Source organism: Chelonoidis abingdonii, chromosome 4, assembly GCF_003597395.2.
Source record: "Chelonoidis abingdonii isolate Lonesome George chromosome 4, CheloAbing_2.0, whole genome shotgun sequence".
Classification (NCBI taxonomy): Eukaryota; Metazoa; Chordata; order Testudines; family Testudinidae; genus Chelonoidis; species Chelonoidis abingdonii.
This window is the reverse complement of record NC_133772.1, coordinates 10593018-10612422: the sequence shown is the minus strand read 5'-3', so window position 1 is coordinate 10612422 and position 19405 is coordinate 10593018. Positions and strand designations below refer to the sequence as shown.

The following is a 19405-nucleotide window of genomic DNA, read 5'->3' as shown; positions in this document are numbered from 1 at the left end:
ACATAAAAATGCTCTCTGCTATCAACGATAACAAGTATACAAGGTCAATTGGCTTAAAAGAAAAATATGAATAAACAGCCTATTCAAAAGAAAATACAAGTTTCATCCCAGCAAGCTAACACACATTGTTGAAGTACAAAAAACATAAAGCCTATTGTTTTGTCTACCGGTTGTATCAACAACTTGGAAACTGAAGATTAGAAGCTTGAAGATAGAAAGGATCCCTCTCGATAGCCGAGAGACAGACAAAAAGACACACACAAAGGGACACCACACCCAAACATTCCCTCCCTGAGCTTTTAAAAATCCTTGTTTTCCTGATTGGTCCTCTGCGTCAGGTGTTTGGTTCCCTTGTTAACCCTTGTACAGGTGAAAGAAACATTAACCCTTAGCTGATCTGGTTTATGACACCCCTGTCCTAGCTGCTGGCCTTATTTCCCAAGCAGACAAACCCAAGCTAACTCCTTGGTCTGTATCTATAATCTGTTTCTTGCTCCGCAGCGCCTTTGCTGCTAAAAAATAAGCCTGTGCCGCTGCTTGGCTGTGCCTTCCTGGACTGTATCCTGGGCTGCCAGCTTGCAGCCCCCCACCCCCCACACACACTATTAGAATCAGGTTCTTAGTCTAGATGAGTTGTAATTTCATTTTGCATAGCTGTGGTTAAGTTACGTTTAGAGAATTGTTTGTATTGTGCTCTGTAAGTTTTTCCCTGTTTTTTGCATTTTCTTAATAAAGTTTATTTTGCACTCCACCAGTGCAGTAGTTGTCCCCCAAGATCCCCTACCTGCTGACAGGGTCATGGTGCAAGGTCAAACCCTGATGGCATCCTGTGGCAGGGTTAGGATTAGGTTAGGATCATACTCCACATAGTTTATCTCACTGTGTATCCCCTCCTTATGAAAGAAACAATCACAGTTGTCAGAGTCCAGTTGTTCACCAGTTTCTGTAACAAAACAAGTGGTGACAGGTGAGCTCCAAGCAAGCATTTGTCTGGCTGATGTTTGTAATAGCAAAAATTCAGGACAGCAGAGGTGTTGGCAGCCCAGTAGTGGGGGAAGCTTTCAAAGAAAGATGAACTAATTTATTTACTGCTTTTGCCTATTTCTACTATCTGAGCTATGGCACAGCGCCCATGTTTCCCTCATCTCTATTTGATTAGAAAACCCTTTCAGCAAGCCCACCTTATGGGCAGAAAAGAAATGATTTGTTCTTCAGACTCCCTGCCCCACTTAGTTTTCATGCTTTTCTCTCACTTTTTTTTTTCTGATCTTCCAACTATGGAGGAAAGGAAATAAATCAGGGTCCAGAGTCTTGGCAAGTGATTGCCCAGCAGTGAAAGCAATTACCCCATGCTCAGTACAGCTGGAAATTCAATGGGTCTGAAGCCATGGGCTGTTACTAGATGGGGTTCATTTCCTAGCAGGTTACTGTTCTCTACCACTCTTTGTGCCCCCAGTCTGGTTTCAAGCATGTCATATTGTTGTAATAAGAGCCTGGGATGGCAAATAACGTGGCAAGCAAACTCCACTGCCTTATCAAAGCATTCAATCACAATCTGAAATTTGTCCACCAAATTAACGGCTCACAGAGTACTTTGTCCATTAAATTACCTGAAAGAACTAGGGAAAGGTAAGAGGCAAAGTGACATTTCTCCTTCTGCCTCTAATTAATATTGTATTTGTAGCAAAAAGGGGTCTGGCAAGACCACATTCTGTATCTGTGTATGTTTCTCGTGCAGGCACTCAGCCAGGAATGGTTGATATGGGAAAGAATTCAATTCCAAATGCCTACAAGTAAAGAAAATGCAATCCAATACTGCAGACACATCCATTCCCTTGCCTGTTCCCCAAGACCTTCACGGTTTCTCTTCTCCTTCTCTGCTTTGAATAAAACAGTGCTCAATCTGCTTGATACATCTTCTCCACGCAACAGCTCCCAGTCATGGCTGTCAGCTGCAGGGCCTTTGTTGTTAATGCATAACTTGAATTAATTGCAGGCTATTGTGGTTTTGTCTGTATCGTCTCAATGTTTATTTAGACATTAATTCTGAGAGAGACGTTTTTAAAAAGTGGAAATAAATTGCCAAGAAAAATGATAGTCTGATATCAATCTGAGCACGGAGACCTGTACAGAGTAAACTCAGATATCTCATCTCCTGCCTTTCTGCAGGGATAGTCAGAAATATTATGGGTCCCAGATGTATGCCCATGACTGCATCTATCCCATTATTATTACAGTAGCATCTAGACGCCTCAGTGAAAATCAGAGCTCCATTGTGCGGAATATTGCACAAACAGGTAGCAATAGACAGCCTCTGTCCCAAAGAGCTGGCAGATTAAATCATCAAAATTAGAGCTGGGTGAAAGATTTCGTGTTTCACTGGCAAACTGAAAACTAGGGAGAAAAACATCTGTTTTGGATTGAGCAAAATATTTCCTTTTGACCAAATAAAATTGGAGGAAATTTATATAGCAAATGTCATTTCAAACTGAAAAATTGAAATGTTTGGAAAATGCCAAAATTCTTTTGATTGCTTTAGATTTTTTAAGGGATTTTTTCCTCCTTGCATGAAAAATTTGGTGAAACTAACATATTCACAAAACTTCTCACTGTTAACGAATCCGCATTTTTCGCCAAAAATAAAAGTTTTATGCAAAATATGTTGCCCAGCTCTAATGAAGACAGATGAAGGAAGGAAGGAAGTATTGTACTCCTCAGGGGCCACAGAAACATTAGGGTTATGTTTTCAAGAGACCCAATTAGTCACCAGAATTCAATGGCCGGGTTTTACAAAATATTCAGCACCTAACAACTTCATTGTCACATTTATGGTCAAAAGAGCTCAGCATCCCAGGTGCATTGCTCTTTGGAAGGTCTGGCCATATGTTACTTGCGTAAGCTCACACAGGGAATCTGTGCTAGAGTCACAAATTGAATCCAGATCACCTGAGTGCCAGTCCAGTGAACCATTCTTCCTCTAAAACACTTATCATCTGAGCCAGGTTTATATTTTAACTGTGAACCCTGAAGTGCTGTAAAAAGGAGATTTGATATTTCACTCAATGGTCCTCTTCCCTCTCAGTCAGGAAAGACTTGCTGTCCAGCATGCCGTTATGGGTGCTGTACTGTGGGGATTAGGGTTGCTGATTTTGGTTGGATGTATTCCTGAAGGTTTAATCACATGACATAATCTTTAATTCCTGGAGGGTTGGTAACTTTGGCGATGCTGTCTCTTAGATCAGATGTAATACCAAGGCACCTGCTACTGGCACCGTCCGTAAGAATAAGGTGGTGGGTGTTCAACTCTAGTGTCCTGGCCAGATTCCAAGTTGGATAATTATGTTGTTTACCTGGGAAACTGAAGGAGGAATTAATTGGATATGGTATTTTTCTTTACTGCCCAGTCCGAAACTTTTGCTGTGCTCTTTTAAACAGCTCTTGTGTTTCACCCCAAATATGGCTGTACTTGAATTATAGGTGAAATAATTATTCTATAGAGAAAGTGATCCCCTGGGGCTCACAATGTTGAACTGAATCCTCAGCTGGTATACATTGGCACTAAAGTTAATGAAACTGTTGATTGACACCACATGAGGACCTGGCCTATTATATGAATGTAAAATAATACGTGCTGTGCAAACCTGAGTGTATGAGCAATTATTGAACACATACTGGAAACAGCTCCTTTAGCTTCCAGAATCAAACTCATTATTGTAATGCGATAAGGGATATTTAAGTATGAAGAACAACATAGTCTGGGATATGTAAGTATGAAGATACAAAAAGCAAATTCTGTTCTCTCTGTTTCTTTATATATATAAAGAATATATGTGTATGTGTGTGTGTTTATAAAATATGCATACACTTTAGCTTATACTCTTATGTATCAGAGGTATCAACTTAGTTGTCAGGGCAGGGATCTTTTTTTTTTCTCATATAGAAATATTAGTTATGAGATCAGTTGCATTATGTCAAAAACAGTCCTATGGTAACAACAAAAGAATCCATTTCCCAAAGGAGAGATGCTCCATTTTTGTGTCATAAAAATTACAGATAAAGCATTTCCTATATTACTTCAGAAAATGATGGCTGTTAAATCTTATACAATATAGATAAGCCTCACTGAAGTGCTAAGAAAGCCAATTCAAATACAGCTAGGGTGGTAGAGAGTAAAAGAGGAGTGCTTAGCAATTGAAGTTGAAAATTGCCTGATTAGAAAATAGTTTCTCAGAGCATCCTTGGAATTGTACCATTTTTAGCTGCACTAATATAGTACAATCCAAGATTATCAAATAATATTGTGTACCTTTCATCCAGAGATCTCAACACAACTGGTAAATGTGAGTGGTGTTATCCCTCTAAAGATGGGGACATTCAGTTTAAGTGACTCAAGTTACTGATGGGTCAATTGACTTGCTACTGGTCCCAGGTCTTCTAAATTCGAGTCCCCTGCTGTAATCGCTAGACCACTGTAGCAGACACTAGGAGGAGGAATATGAAGCAAAGGGTAAAGATTACATTTGGCCACCTATGTGCATTATGTAATATAAGGCAGGTTTTTGATTAATGAAATTAACGCTGAAGAAAAGTGCCTGTCCCCTGGAGGCAGATTTCCTCTATTAACACAGAGACAGGGTGGGTAGCAGCAATTTATCTTCCCCCAGCCTGTGTGCTTCAGTCCTGTCCTGGAGTTCGCTCCTTTTGTCCTTTCTGTCCTTGGCGTGGCTGCTTAGGCTGCCAGCTTATGCTAATTAGGGACACCTGTCCATTAGCAACTGGACTGAGACTTTGTCGTCCTTCTCTCTGTGACAGACTGCACCAACTAATTCACCTTGGATGCTGAACGGCCATTAGATTCAAGCCAATGATCTAGAATGAAAAGCTCCACATCCCATTACCCTTCCCACTCAGCTATCCAATGGCCATCCAAAGCCTTTTGTAATGCAGTGTACGAAGGAAGGAGTCACAGGGGTAATTTTAGTACTGTAATGTTCGCAGGAGGGGATTTTATTGAAGAGAGACTGCAGAAAGGATTCTCCCTGTTTGCACTCGCAGTTTAGAAAACAAAATGAAGGCAGTGTGTGTTTATATCCTCTATATTTTTGTATAATGCTTCATGCCTATTTCCTCAGTTGTAAATGGACTCATCTCAGTAAGTTGCCAAATAAAAATTGGGATTTATGGCTCCTTTTGAGTACTGACTCGTTTAAAAACAAACAAAATCCCAAACATTAAAATCAAGGATGAATTTTTAAAAGCAAAGTGAGTTTATAACTGCTGCCTTTAAACAGCCCTGCAGATTGTATTAGGCTGTCTTACATTGTTCCCCAGTCTGAAGGGAAAGAAATAACACACAAGCACAGAACAAAATGTTTTCATTGTGGCAAAACTTCCGGAAAAAGACTGACGATCCTGTGCTAATGCAGAGAGCCTTCTGAAGTACACACCTACATACCAGAAGAAACAACACACAGTTGTAAGGATGGTTGTCATACAATATTTAAGGAGATAAAATATATAATGCTCATGAGGCAGCTCTGGATATCTTCCCAGCTAGTGTCTTGTTTCAGTGGTGTTACAGTCATGACAAATCAGTTCCTTTCTAATTGTTTGTATTCATATTTTATTCTCTTTTGTTTGTGACACCTTCTTAGAAGCTGCTTTTTTTTATCTGTTTTGTCCTCCTCTCTTGGCACCTGATGTATTTTGTTGTTAATTTTTTCAGTTTCAAGGCATACTGCACGGTGATCCCCATATCTGGTCTCATCTGAATGCACCCCCTTCAGGTCCTAGGCCTCAAGCCTTCATATCTCTGAGGCAGAATCCTGTGATTCTCCCACTCCTTGACAGGACCTGGAGCTACAGTACCCTGTGTACCAGCTAGGCATACCCGGCAGGTCCAAACAGACTTGGTACTTGTGATTCTTCCTTCAGGGAGCTATGACCAATGATGACAGTGATCCAAAACAGCTTTCTTAAAATAAAGTATTGTTTAATCTTAACTGTAGGAACAAGGCAAGGCATAAGAGAAGAGATTTTAAAAACAATAAACAGTCTACGTGCACGTCTATCTTATCTAAAGCCTTAGATAGGCCTATCATACCTCAGACCCCCAGCCTCTGGAATCTGGAAGTCAGTCTGTTCCCCAACAGTCTCAGCCTCCCATTTAAATCCAGCCAAAATCCTTTGTTGTTTCCTCTGTCTCTAAAGCCTGGTTAAACTGGTCCAAGGTGGACTTCAAAGTGAAGGACTCAGCACTTTCTCTTATCCCTTGATTTGTTTGTCAGGAGATGTGACTATCAGTAACCCTCTCCCCCTGCCGAGCTGGCTGCATTTCCTGACAAACCTGCTGATGAATTAATATAATAGATACTTCCCGGCCAAGATACAGTATTCATAAATTACAGACAGCTCCAGTTCAGTCTCATCTTCCCATCTTCTGACATCACCAGTGAGGTCAGCAGAAATGTGCACAGTTCAGTTATTACAGCAAAGTATATTAATAGAAAGATGGATATGCTTCAAAAGTTTTAGGAGCAGGTCTAGGATGCTTCTCTGAAGTATGTAAATCCTTAATTAAAAGATATTCCTTTCCATCCTAAATCATTCTTCCTCTTAGAAGGTTACATTCTAAAATATTAGATGGTTGTATCTAGTGGTTAGAGCTGGGATGTCAGGGAGCCAGGCTGCCTGGGTTCTGTTCCTGCCAATGACTATTACTTAGAGCAAGTAGGGTGACCAGATGTCCCGATTTTATAGGGACTGTCCTGATTTTGGGGTCTTTTTCTTATTATAGGCTCCTGTTACCCCACACCCCCATCACAATTTTTCATATTTGCAGTCTGGTCACCCTACGAGCAAGTCACTTAAACACTGCATCATTTTAAGCACCTGTAAAATGGAGAGGATATTTATCTTCCTAAATGACCTTTTGAAAACACCATGCACTGCTGGGATGAAAAGGACATTGAAAGTACATAGAATTAATCAGAAGACTACACAAAGAAAACTCTCTATCCTAATCAATTACTCTTACTCCAAAAAAAACGCCCACATTAAAACAAGTAGTGTCTGGGCCAGTTCTGTCTCCTAATGTGAACAGTCCAGCATGAGCCCAGTGCATCAGAGCCCCACAAGGAAATTCACTTCTTTTTTGCAGCAGGGTGTATAGTTCACTGAAAAGTTCCGACACCAACAGAATGAAGTTTAAAATGAAATTTGTGAAAATGCCAAGAAAATCCATTTTTCAAGCAAAATACTGTCAATCTACAGCCCTTAACTAGTAAGACATTGAGTCTGTTATGTCTGATGCTCACAATCAGTGTTCCTATTTAGGGTCTTTATCTTTGGTAAGGTGTATGTGTAATATGGATACAGATATAAAGAATTGAATCCCCATGACATACCCAAGCCTGTATTAAGTTATTGCGTGATCAACCTGCTATAACCCTTGTCCTTCCTTGCTCCATCTCCTCCCTACTGTTTATCACCTTCACTCATCGGGTCACACTTAAAAATCTAATTTGCATGTTCTCTGGGGCAAGTGCCACATCCTTTTAGAAAAACAACGAGAAGTCCAGTGGCACCTTAAAGACTAACAGATTTATTTGGTCATAAGCTTTTGTGAGTTAAAAAAACCCCACTTCTTCAGATGAATGGAGTGAAAATTACAGATACAGGCATAAATATACTGACACATGGAGAGAAGGGAGTTAGCTTACAAGTGGAGAACCAGTGTTGACAAGGCCAATTCAGTCAGGGTGGATATGGTCCACTCCCAATGATTGTTGAGGAGGTGTCAATACCAAGAGAGGAAAAATTGCTTCTGTAGTGAACCAGCCACTCCCAGTCCCTATTCAAGCCCAAATTAATGGTGGTAAGTTTGCAAATGAATTGTAGCACTGCAGTTTGAAGTCTGTGTTTGAAGTTTTTTTGTTGAAGGATGGCTGCTTTTAAATCTGTGATGGAATGTCCAGGGAGATTGAAGTGTTTGCTTTTTTGTATGGCTTTTGTATGTTACCATTCCTGATGTCTGATTTTTGTCCAATTTTTCTTTTACATAGAGACTGTCCAGTTTGGCCAGTGTACATTGGAGAAGGGCATTGCTGGCACATGACAGCACATATCGCATTAGTAGATGTGCAGGTGAATGAGTCCCTGATGGTGTGGCTGATGTGGTTGGGTCCTCTGATGGTGTTGCTAGAGTAGATATGGGGACAGAGTAGACAATAGAGTTTGTTACAGGGATTGGCTCCTGAGTCAGTGTTTCTGTGGTGTGGTGTATAATAGCTGGTGAGTATTTGCTTCTGGTTGGGGGGCTGTCTGTAAGCAAGGTCTGGCTTGCATCTCAAGGTCTGTGAGAGTGAGAGATCGTTTTCCGGGATAGGTTGTAGATCATTGATGATGTGCTGGAGAGGTTTTAGCTGGGGGCTGTACGTGATGGACAATGGTGTTCTGTTATTTTCCTTGTTGGGCCTGTCCTGTAGTAGGTGACTTCAGGGTACCCATCTTGCTCTGTCAATCTGTTTCCTCACTTCCCCAGGTGGGCAATATAGTTTTAAGAACACTTGATAAAGATTTTTTAGGTGTTTGTCTCTGTCTGAAAAATTGGAGCATATGTGGTTGTATCTTAGGCCTCGGCTGTAGACAATGGATTGTGTGTTGTGTCCTGGATGGAAGCTGGAGGCATGAAGGTAGGCGTAGCGGTCAGTAGGTTTCTGGCATAGGGTGGTGTTTATGTGACCATCACTTATTTGTACTGTAATGTCCAGGAAATGGATCTCTTGTGTGGAGTGGTCCAGGTTGAAGTTGATGGTGGGGTGGAAATTGTTGAAATCCAGGTGGAATTTTTCAAGGACCTCCTTCCCGTGAGTCCATATGATGAAGATGTCATCAATGTAGCACAAGTAGAGGAGGGGCACTAGGGGATGAGAGCTGAGGAAGCATTGTTCTAGGTCAGCCATAAAAATGTTGGCATAGTATGGGGCCATGCAGGTACCCATAGCAGTGCCGCTGACTTGAAGGTATAAGTTGTCCACAAAGCTCACCCACCAGGTGTGCCGTGGCCTCATCAGCGATACTGTTCCTGACAGCTTGTAGTCCATCCTTGTGTGGAATATTGGTGTAAAGAGCTTCTACATCCATAGTGACCAGGATGGTGTTTTCTGGAAGATCACCAATGCAGTTTCCTTAGGAAGTTGTGTCTCAGAGATACCTAGGAGTGCAGATAGCATGGGGTCTGAGGAGAGAGACCAAATAGCCAGATAATCCTGCTGTAAGAGTGACAATGCCTGAGATGATGGAGCATCCTGGGTTTCCAGGTTTATAGATAGTGGGTAGCAGATAGAATACCCCTGGTCAGGGCTCTAGGGGTGTGTCCGTGTAGATTTGTTCCTATGCTATAGCAGAGAGTTTCTTGAGCAGATGTTGTAGTTTATTTTGGTACTTCTCAGTGGGATCGGAGGATAGTGGCTTGTGGAATGTGGTGTTGGAGAGTTGCCTTGCAGCATCTTGTTCATAATCCAACCTGTTCATTATAACTACAGCACCTTCCTTGTCAGCCCCTTTGATTATAATGTCAGAGTTGTTTCTGAGGCTGTGGATGGCATTGCGTTCTGTATGGCTGAGGTTATGGGGCAAGTGATGTTGTTTGACCACAATTTCAGCCTGTGCACGTCTGCGGAAGCACTCTATGTGGAAGTCCAGTCTGTCATTTTGACTGTTAGGAGGAGTCCACGAAGAATTCTTCTTCCTGTAGTGTTGGTAGGAGGGTTCCTGTAGGTCAGTGCACTGTTCAGTGGTGTGTTGAAAATATTCCTTGAGTCAGAGACAGTGAAAGTAGCTTCCAGATCATCGCAGAACTGTGGGGGTGGTGGGGGAGCAGAAAGAGAGCCCCTGAGATAGAAAAGACTCTTCTGGGCTAAGTGTGTGGCTGGATAGATTAATAATATTCTTGAGTGGGTTAAGGATACCTCTGTTATAGCCCCCTGTGGCATGTAGGAGTTTTTCTTCTGTAGAGAAGCAAAGTGTGCTTTGTAAATGGCTTGTCTCATTTTTGTAAAGTCCAGCCACATAGCAGTTTGTGTGGAAGGTTGGTTTTGTATGAAAGTCTCCAGTTTTAGGTCATCTGTGAAGTGCCCAGGACTCAGCTGGGTGATATACAGGCTAGGTAATAATGATGTGGCCAGTGCATTCCCTGAACAGCCCCGAGTGGGAGAGGTGCCTTCCATTTCTGGAAGTCTCTCTGCAAACCATACTCCTCCTGAACTGCTGGTTTCTTTCACTGAGACTGTGGAGAACAGAGCAGCTGGATGATTTTCTCTCCTTCCTGCAATACTACTTATTCATGTGGAGCACATGGCTACCTTCTCAATGGCATTCAGAGGATGCCCATAGTTTTACCTGGAAATCATTAACGTCATACTCCCAAGTTTGCTATGCAGCTCCCATGAGAGCCTGTCCTTGAAGAGGTACCTCCAGTGTCATCAGCACTGGTCCACATTTTGGGATTTCTGCACATTAACAATCAAACATAGTAAATCTGTAGCAAATTTGACCTTCCTGGTGAGACCCAGCCCAACACGGTTCAGGCTCTGGCTTTGTGGCTGCAATATCATACATGTGTGCACAGAAGGACGCTGCTAGAAAACTTTTTTCTTTCATGTGCTTTAGTTTACTAGGTTTATAGAGTAAAATTATACAGTTCTCCTTCCCTGAGACCACCTAGGACACTTCAGAGATTATCCCTCTCCAGGTATTTGCTTTTCAGCTGTACTGGCTTCACCAAACCTCCCTTTCAAGTCCCAGAACAGAGAAGCCTTTGGTGCCAGATGTTCTGTGACATAATTCATGCTGATATGACCTTGTAAGAGCTGAATATGTGGCTAGTCAATTATCAGATGAACATAAGGCCATTCTGCACAAAGGTTGCTTTTCTCATTCTGTTGCTGAGAATTGGATTGGACGCTAAGGAGAACATGTTTGCAGCACTAGGAAAAAAAAAAACAAGGAACCAGCAGGAGCTGCCACCCAGACAACATCTGCCAATTTTGAAAAGCAAAGCAATTCCTCCACATCAGTTGCTCATTCAGATATAATCAGATGGTGGTTTTATTTTTTGTTGTTTGGACTATGGTAGCACCTAGGAACTCTGATCAAAGAGCAGGCCCCATTGTGCTAGGCTCCATACAGACAGGTAAAAAGCCAGCCAACCTGACATTGGCCACGTCTAGACTACGCGCCGGAACAGCGCGTTAAAATCGATTGCTCGGGGATCGAAATATCGCGTCTGGTCTGGACCCGATATCTCGATCCCAGAGCGTGCTTAGATCGATTCCGGAACTCCAGCTAGACGACCGGACTTCCGGATTCGACACAGCGAGCCGCGCGGATCGATCCCGCGCGGTGAAGACGGGTGAGTAAATCGATTTTAGATATTCGATTTCAGCTACGCTATTCTCGTAGCTGAAATTGCGTATCTAAAATCGATTTAATCTCGTAGTGTAGACCTGGCCATTGCTCTGGAATTCCCCTCTTTGCTTCCTTCATGTCTCCCTAGGAAGGCCTAGATGTGACATCACCCAGGCACCAGCATAGAAGCTTACAGCACACCATGAGAGATGCACCCTCCCTCACACTTGCACTGAGACCAATACCTCCCTCCCTCAGCACTAGGAACCCAGGTTGGGATCTCAACTCCAACCATCATATGTCGGCTCCTGACACTGTACACAGAGCTCTGTGTTGGCCCAAAGTTATGGTGTGTAATTAGCACAGTAATACACAATGGATAGTTGCAAGCGGCATAGTGTTTTGGCTTGGCACAGAGAACAGGGAGGCTAGCCTGGAAGCAAGCTAATAATAAAATACTTTTCACTTCTATGGTGCTTTTCGTCTGAGGTTCTCACTGCACCCCACTCCACTGCCTGGAGAAATAGGTATGTGTGATTGTGCCCATTCTGGTGCTAGGGAAACCAAGACAGAGAGGTCAGGTGATTTGCCCCAAGTCACACAATGAGGCCCTGACAGAGTTAAGATTAGAACCCAGGAGCCCTGGCTCAGTCCCTGCTCAAACTACTCAACCACATTCGCTCTTAACATATAACACCAAGAGTGAACTTAAAATAAATCATGTTACCTCCTGCAGATACAACATACATCAAAATCCTCTCAGTCATAAATGCCCTGTAACTAGTTTGGGTTTCAACAACCAGTGTTTCTGTGAATGTTTTTGTGAGGCTGTTTTCAGGACAATGAAAATAGCAATACAGAGCCTCAGCTCCCTCCAGAGAGTGCTAACAACATGACCAGAAAAGAACAGGAAGGGAACTTGGTTTCTGTTTTATTTGAAGCTGACGAGTGCCCTTATAACTCTACAACGGTGGATGGATGGATGCTGTCCATGCAGCAGGCACTCTTCGCACTGCCATCCTTCACCATCATAAAAAACAATTTTCTGGAGGTTATAGCCTGAGCCAGAAAAAATTATCTAATATGAAAGATGACAGTATTGCAGGACACTGCTCAATAAACCAAATAATATCAAACCAAGGTGATACTCCACAAGTTTGTTTTTCTTCTGGTGTGAAGTTGGCTAGAACGGTGATACAGTAATCAGGATCACATAACTACACCAAATAAATAAGTACAAACTTTTAGGACTAAAAAGCTTTTGGAGTGTACAGGACACTCACTGCCTGTCTCATGCCCTCTAGTGGCTTGTAACTTATTGGGAAAATGTTAACCTCCTCCTTTTAATGTTTTAGTTTTCTTTTTACTAGTGACTTTCTGGTGAAAGCTGTTGGATTGACAGTCCAGGGAAATCAATGCCTCTGTTTACCTGCCTGGCTTCCAGAGACATCTGGGCATAACAGTGGAAGCTTCCCATGCTGCATTGTTAGTAGGGACATTTCTGCATGCACTATGGTAGTGTGAATAAGGTGCAATACAAGTTTTCTGACACAGGATGGAGCTGCTTTCACACAAACAGGGCCAAGGCCTCAGAAGTGGCTTGTAGTTTTGTAAGTTGGTGAAATACAAACCTGCCATTACTGAACCCAGAAGCTGGCCAGTCGATTAACCAAAATTAGCTTCATAATGAGCTTTGAAACATCTAACAGACACCCACTTCTAGCCACGTTCACTTCTAGGGATGTTGGCTTCATTTTCCAAAAGCCTTGGGAATGCTTTTCTCTTTAAAGCCATCAATTCCTTAATGACCCCGGAGCTGCCCATCTTCTGCACCTCATGCTGGCTTTGAGTTAACCTCAATAATTCACACTCAGAGCACATTAACCATTTAAAAAGGAAGCTGCTCCTTTCTGCAGCCATTCCTCTTGCTGCTGCTTGGTTTTTCAGCTGAGATGTAGTGTCACTTTCATAGATGACATCAGCTTTTTCAGGCTCTATCCCACACTTACAGGAAGGGGTGGTCTAATGTAGTCAGTCATTTCTAGCTCTAACTTCCTTAATTTATGCTGCTCCAATACTAAACTTCTTTCTCTTCCCCCTTTTTGGCTCTGCAGGGAACGGCAGACTACCATCCCCCTACTAACACAATCTGTCTGCACCTCGTTGATTTCTCCTCTGCAAATCCTCCTTCACAACCCACCTGTTCTCCCTGGTCTGTAAATCCTCCTACCCATCTCATCGACTAGACAGAGTCAGCACTCATTTCCACATGGACTCAGTCTTTGTTTCCCAATTCTAGCATCCTTCCACCTACTCTAGTACGTCACAGCACATGTGGGAGGCCAAGTGGGTTTGTGATTCAAGATACAACTGTGAGGCAGGAGACTTGAGACCAAATCCTCAGTTGCTGTATATGAGTGCAGCCCCATTGCCTTCAGTGAATCTACACCTGGGTATATCTGCTGAGGATCTGATTCATGGGTTCAGATCCCAGGTTAGATATTGACTTATTTGTGTGACCTTTGGCAAGTCACTTAGCCCATTCAGTGCCACAATTTCTCCTTCTGCAGAATAGGAATTATTATTATTGTTTATTTGTATTGCAGTAATGCCTAAGGCCCCAGTGTCATTGTGCTAGTCACTGTACATACACAAAAGAAAGATGATCTCTGCTCCCAGAAGTTGACAATCATAAGACAAGAGCCAACAGATGGATACTGACAGACAGCACCAGATTGCTGTGAGATGATTATGATCAGAGTGATAAGCAGTGGTCTTACTGTACCATTATAATAGTAGTAGAGATGGGTGAATTTTTTTTGACAAATAGTTTATTTGCCAAAAAAATGCAGTTGCGGGTCAACTGAAACTACTCCTCTACCCCAATATAACGCTGTCCTTGGGAGCCAAAAAATCTTACTGCATTATACATGAAACTGCGTTATATCGAACTTGCTTTGATCCACCAGAGTGCGCAGCCCTGCCCTCCTGGAGCACTGTTTTACCGCATTATGTGCGAATTCATGTTATTTCGGGTTGCATTATATCGGGGTAGAGGTGTATTTGCGAATGCAGTTCACTGACCCAAAAAATCAATTATTTGCTCAGCTCTAAATAGTAGGAACACTGATACCTACTTCCTGGGAGAAGTCATGAGTCTTAATCACTATGTGTTTTTGACGGGCTCTGAGCTTGCTGGCTGGAAGGCACTAAAGAAGCATCAAGTGTTATCTTCACTGATACCTTTTACCAGACAGTACAGCCTGAGCAGTAGGGCTGACAGTTTTGGTTGGATGTATTCTGGAGGTTTCATCATGTGACAATCTTTAATTAAAGATTAATTCCTGGAAACTTCAGGACAATCCTGAAGGGTTGGCAACCCTACAGCAGTATTCTGCAATACTTGTGCATAAACAACTCTGTTCAGAAATAAACACATTGTACTTCATGAGTTATAAGGGAGAGAAGTCTAGAATGGCTGAGGATATATGTTATTGTTAACACTGTCACTGTACAATTGAGCACTTCTCTGTCACTTTTATCACTGAAGACTGACGGTTTTATTATCATTCTGAGCTGCTGTTTTCACTAGCCTTCCCTATAGTCTGCACCTTCTGTTTAAAGATGCTGCTGCTTTTGCTTAGGAAATGCCTCAAAGAATTTACGTTCCTAGGCACCCACAAGCCCCATGTTCTAATGTAATCAGTGTAATAGTAACCACAAAGATGGCCATTAAGATTTATTCTCTGACTTCTGGAGTCTAGTGAGTAACCAATTCCTCAGCACATCTTACTGAGGAGATCAGAGACCATGCAGCACTCTCCACAGAAAGGTTCAGTTCTAGTTTTGTTCACTGTGTGGGAACATGGTCTGCCCAGCAAGCCGTACTGATGGCAGTAACCCCTGTTCCTCAGAGAGCAAGGGGTTAGACAATCAACTCATAAATCCAAGAGACCACCACTCTCGCTGGGGAGTCAATAGGGTCTACATGTTAAAATGGCAGTCCAGGAGCACTTATGGGTTTTGTTTTTCATGTTGTATTGGGTAAGAAACTCAAAAAAATGCTTCGTTCCCTATTACCCATCTGCAAAAAGGGGACAGCAGTACTTGCTTCTTTGAGTGGTCGGTGCTGCATGGCCAATTAGAGTTTGTAAAGGATATTGAGAGCTCCAAACAGCATCAAGACTCATGAGAATTTGAGTCATCATGAGATTTATTATCGAGATACATCACACAGAACAGCAGTATATACAACAACACCCCTTTCCAAGTAAAACCTCAGTGCACCAGTATCATTAAATACTATAGTATGATTTGATATGACTGTAGAAAATAAGAGACAAACTTAATCCGGGGGTTTATCTCAGCTTCTTTGTAAACCTACAGAGTCCTTTTCAGATGCCCCCATCACAAGAAAACATAATTGGTGATAACTGGGTCTTTGTTGGCAGTCTGAGCAGAAGTGAAACTGACTAAATGGGCTGCAGAAACTGATCTCCCATTTCACCTCTACAGGCGGGCCTTCTGTATCAGTCTTGAGGTTCATTGTGTGAGGGAAGTTCATGCTGACAAAAAGAATGGCCTGTGAGTAAAGTGCTGGACTCAGGACAAAGGAAATTCCCAGCTCTGCCACAGACTCCCTGTGCAGCCTTAGTCAACACAATTCATCTCTCTGTGCCTCAGTTTCCCAGCTGCAAAATGGGAATAATATTCCTTTCTCCCACCCTTTGTCTCAAAGGGGCTGTAAGGCAAGGCCAGGATCTTTTATCTTGTGAATGTACAGCATCTAGCACAACAGTACCCTGATCCCAGCTGGGGTCTAAGCACTAATGTAATATAAATAATAATCCAGTTGTTTCCCTCCTGAGTTAATAAAGAGAAGCTAAAAGCCCACAATCCTTGGGTAGTGTAAATAAGCATAGTTCTATCAATTTCAGCTGAGCTACACTGCTTTACAGCAGCTGACTATCTGTCCCTTTCTCCCTAAGAGCTGTTTACCCAAACACAGTTCTCATTAAAAATAAAACAGAAAAGGATCAGTCACTAGTTTACTACAGTTGTTCACTGCAAAGGAATTGCTGCTTAGGACGATTCAGAAATCACTTTGTTTTAGACAAAAGCTTTATTTCTCTTGTTCTAATTTTGAGCTTTGGGGTCAGAATTGTCTTTGTGTCTTGTACAGTGCCCAAATGGTAAATAATATTAATAAATACAACTAGAAAATCACCCTCAGCTACAAAGCAGCTCACGGAGTGTGTGATTTCATTAGAACAAATTTCTTATCATGCACTGAAACCATTCTGGAGTACTTCTAAAAGAACAACAACAACAACAACAAAATCATCCATGTGAACGCGCTCTCTCTCTCAGGAATCAATTAATGTGATCAAAAGAAAGGCTTAAACTCCAATGAGAGTGGTTTACTCCAGGAACTGAGCTGACCGATCTTACTAAACTCTCATCTTATTTACCTTTCAATTTGTCCTGTCCTTTTCCTATTAGAATTAGGATTTGTCAAAAATACAGATTTTTTTCTGCAGACAACACCTGCTCTACATTGTTTTCTTATTAGAGAGGTAGTATTTGCATAACCAGTGTTTAAAAACAAACAGACAGGAAAGATGCTGCTCAGAGTGAAGGCAATTTCTATGTTGTCACTGTCATTAATTTTCTTCACTTCAGAAATAGTTACATTATTCTGCCTAAGAAGCAAAGGAAAATTTTATCTTTCCAGTAATAATGCATTACAATAACACATTTAATTAGAGGTTTGCAAAATGCTTTAAAGATTAAAAGGCCTGGGAATGTAAAGTATTACTTTTAATTTTTCCTGGTGTCTTATTTAGGATCTCGAGGTACTTTTCAAATATTTATTAAGCCTCATAACACTCTCTGCAGCAGGTATTATTACTCTATAAAAAGCACTATATGAGAGTGCAGTAGCATCATTATTATTTTACTGAGGAGAAAACTGAGACACAGAAATTTTGACTTGCCCAGCATCACAAAGTGAACCCATGGAAGAGGTAGGGATTTGAACCGACATGTCTAAGTTCAGTGCACTGGTGGCTGCAAAGTGATAAAATTCCATCTTATTTTTGTATTATGGTAGTACCAAGCAGATCTCATGATTGACAAGGTACAATGGCATTATATATAAAAGCCTCCTTGATTTGATATATCTTATCTATATCAAAGCAAGGAGGCTTTTCCAAAGAAGTTGGAAGACAACTAGGGAGGGCTTGCTCAAGTATGGCCTCTCAAGAAAGTGTGGAAAAAACATGGCATTTCAAAATGTATGCAGGTATAACTAGTGAAAAGCATAATTTTTTCCATGATTTAGGGATATGAATCATGATAAATGAATGCTGCTGAGAAGAAGAAAACTGAAACTTTTCAAAAGTGGTGCTGGCAACAACTCTTGCTATCTCCTGTATGGGGGAAGAAGGGGAGATGAATGCCTATATTAGAAATATTATTTGAGAAGCAAACCCTGATGTCAGAAAGCAAAAGATGCCAACTTATGTATTTTGGTCACAACAGCTGTAGAGATAGAAACTTGCAAAAGTTATTATGGAAGGAATGATAGAGGATCATCGTAGCAGGGGACAATCAGTAAGGAGATGGATGATGGTGTGCAGCAGATCAGTGAGGGGACAGCTGCTGAGTGCTGTAAATTAGTGATGAATCATGAAGGCTTGTGAAAATTCTGCTATGATGTCACCAACAATGGCATGACTAAATGGATTTACTTAGTACAGCAAGGGCCCGGCCCAACTAAGACTGAGGTCCTACTTTGCTATGCACTGCACAAAACCAAGATGTTACCTGGCCTAAAAAGCTTACACATTGGGTGTGCGCTCAGAATGCAAAATCAGGTGTCTTAGAGCTGTAATGGAAGTGACAAAACCTTTGGAAGGATGACCTCTAGTTTGAGGTTGCAATAAAAGGGCCTGTCTGGAAGAGGGAGGTGCCATCCTGCACTGGTGCTTCATTCGCACCATCTAACACCGATCAGGCTTCCTCCCTTTACTGGCCCGAAGGAACCAAACAAGCATCACCAGCATCAGGACTACGCCAACAGTCATCTAAATTATTGATCGGGCACATGGTAAGCACCCACGAGGAGCAGGGACAGCTTACCAGTCATGTTATTGGGGGTAGAGGCCCTGTGGCACAGATAGCCCAGCAGTGAAGTTGAAATTGAACTTAATGCAGAAGGAGCAGCAGAAGCCAGACACTAAGTGATGTGAGGGAGAAATTGGGGGGTGGGGGAGAAAGTGCCCCCCTTTCTCCTGCCCCAGGCTGGGGACAGGGGAAGCTCCTAACCCCCTCCCCTGGCCCGGGGGAGGGGAAGGGGGAGGGAGTCCCAGACCCCCTACCCCCGGGCATTGCACAGCCTGGGAACAGCCCCCGCCCCGGGCTAGGCCCTCTGCATGCAAGCTCAACCTCAGACTCCACCCCCGGAAGTGACGTATCAATCACAGCCCCGCACTCTCCCTCCAGGAGCGCGAACAAAAGGGATTTTCAGCCCCGCGCCCCGCCTCCCCGTTCTCAGGGCGGCGCCCTGGTTGGCTGTCGGCGTTCCCGGCTGACGGCGCCCCGCCCCTCACCGCTCTTCCGCTCGCTGATTGGCTGTAGGTCCCGGTCGGCTGGGTCGGCGATTGGTGGGCGCGATGTCAGTCAGCGCGGGGCCGGGCGGAGGAGCCTGGATTGGGAGCGGGGCCGGGTGGTAGCGGCGGCGCAGCGGGTGCGGATCTGGACGGGGCCCGGGTCAGGTCAGTGCGTCGCTGGGGGGCGCTGCTTGCCCCCGCCCTGGGGGGCCGTGAGGGAGCGGCCGTTGGGGGGCGCGTGCCCCCTCCCCCGGGCACGCTGCGCCGGTTGGGGGCTAACGTCGCGCTCCTCGTCCGCAGCGGGGGCGGGCTTGGCTGGGGGGAGCCTGGGGCCGGGAGCTCGCGCCAGGTGTCCCGGAGGGGGGAGTTAGCAGCTCCTCGCG

At 43.2% G+C, this 19405-nt stretch overlaps 1 protein-coding gene across 1 annotated transcript in view; it reads left to right on the top strand.

Moving 5' to 3' along the window:
- Nucleotides 1-19105: 19105 nt before the first annotated feature.
- CTTNBP2NL (CTTNBP2 N-terminal like) overlaps nucleotides 19106-19405 on the top strand; it is a 44052-nt gene continuing 43752 nt past the window's right edge. The window contains exon 1 of the mRNA XM_032762564.2: nucleotides 19106-19187. The gene's annotated coding sequence lies outside the window, so the exon portion shown is untranslated. The remainder of the gene's footprint in view (nucleotides 19188-19405) is intronic.